Source organism: Neomonachus schauinslandi, chromosome 3, assembly GCF_002201575.2.
Source record: "Neomonachus schauinslandi chromosome 3, ASM220157v2, whole genome shotgun sequence".
In the NCBI taxonomy this organism is placed as follows: domain Eukaryota; kingdom Metazoa; phylum Chordata; class Mammalia; order Carnivora; family Phocidae; genus Neomonachus; species Neomonachus schauinslandi.
Genome location: NC_058405.1, coordinates 59059100 through 59061173, shown reverse-complemented (window position 1 = coordinate 59061173; position 2074 = coordinate 59059100).

Sequence of the window (2074 nt, the reverse complement as noted above, 5' to 3'; positions counted from 1 at the left end):
GTGTGTGTGTGTGTGTACGTGTGTGTGTGTACGTGTGTGCGTACGTGTGTGTACATTTATTTCCCATGATGCCAGACATTGTGCCCTGTGCTTCGCATCATTTCTTCTTCAGTGCCCACAAGGTAGGCAGGTGGATTAAATAATGTGATGGAAGTGTTTCAGTAGGAAGCGACATAGCAAGTACAAACCCGGGTCTATTTCGATAGTTTGCCTGATACTGGCCTACTTTATGACCAGCAGACACATGCTGCTCCATGGTGCCAAGTTACCTACCAGGGTAGGAATGACAGATTAAATTTGAAGGTAAAGTGAGGGACACAGGGTTTCTTTTAAGTGACGTTAAAACTCAGATAAGCTTTGCTCTAAGGGGTTAGTATCGGGAGGAAGTTGAAGTTCCAGTAATCAGCTAGACCAGGAGAACATTCAGTACCTCTGGGATGGACTCTGGGCTTCTGTAGTTTTGGGGGTTTTTTTTTACTTCCAGAATTATTTATTGTGGTAAAACATACATAAATTCACCATTTTAACCATTTTTAAGTATACAGTTCAGTGTTTTTTTAAAAATTGAAGTATAGTTGACATAAATCAGGTTTGCAACAGGTAATTCGACAATTGTGTGCATTATGAAATGCTCACCATGGTAAGTGTGGTTACCATCTATTATCACACAGTTATTACAGTACTATTACTATATTCCCTCTGCTGTACTCGTTATCCCCATAACTTATAACTGGAAGTTTATACGTCTTAATCCTTATCACCTGTTTTGCCTGTCTCCCACTCCCCTCCCATCTGGCAACCACTAATTTGTTCTCCATGAGTCTGTTTCTCTTTTCTGTTATTGTTGTTTGTTCTTTTTTTTTTTTTTTTTAGTTTCTACATATAAGTGAAATCATACGGTATTTCTCTTTCTCTGACTTATTCCACCTAGCATAATTCCTTCTAGGTCCATCCATGTTGTTCCAAATGACAAGATTTCATTCTTTTTTATGGCTGAGTAATATTCCTGTGTGTGTGTGCGTGCGTGTGTGCACGCATGTATGTATTGTATCTTCTTTATCCATTCATCTGTTGATGGATACTTAGGTTACTTTCATAGCTCAGCTGTTGTAAATAATGCTGCAATAAGCATAGGGGTGCATACATCTTTTGAAATTAGTGTTTTAGTTCTCCTTGGGTAAATACCCAGTAGTGGAATTACTGGATCATATGGTACTTTTATTTTTAGCTGTTGGAGGGACCACCATACTGTTGTGCATAGTGGCTGCACCAATTTACATTCCCACCAACAGTTCGTGAGGGTTCCTTTTTTTTCCGTATCCTTGCCAGCACTTGATATTTCTTGTCTTTTGGATACTAGCCATTCTAACTGGTGTAAGGTGGTATCTCATTGTGGTTTTGGTTTGAATTTCCCTGATGGCTAATGATGTTGAACAGTTTTTCATGTGTCTGTTAACCATTTGTATGTCTTCTTTGGAAAAGTGTCCATGCAGGTCCTCTGCCCATTTTTTCATCAGATTATTTGTCTTTTAGATGGTGTTATTTTGGGTATTAACCCCTTATCAGAGATATCATTTGCAAATACCTTCTTCCATTCAGTAGGTTGCCTTTTCATTTTGCTGATGATTTCCTTTGCAGTACAAAAGCTTCGTAGTTTGATATAGTCCCATTAGTTTATTTTGCTTTTGTTTCCCTTGCCTGAGGAGACACAGCCAGAAAAATAATGTCCCAGAGATTACTGCCTATGTTCTCTTCTAGTTTTATGGTTCCTGGTTTCACATTTAGGTCTTTAATCCATTTTGAGTTTATTTTTATGTATGTGGTGAGAAAGTGGTCCAGTTTTATTCTCTATATGTAGAGTTTTCCCAACACCATTTATTGAAGAGCCTGTCTTTTCCCCATTGTATATTTTTGTCTCCTTTGTTGTAGATTGGCAGACCGTATAACCATGGGTTTATTTCTGGGCTGTCAGTTCCATTCCGTTGATCTGTATGTCTGTTTTTGTGCCAGTACCATACTGTTTTGATTACTGTAACTCTGTAGTATAGTGTGAAATCTGGGATTGTGCTACCTC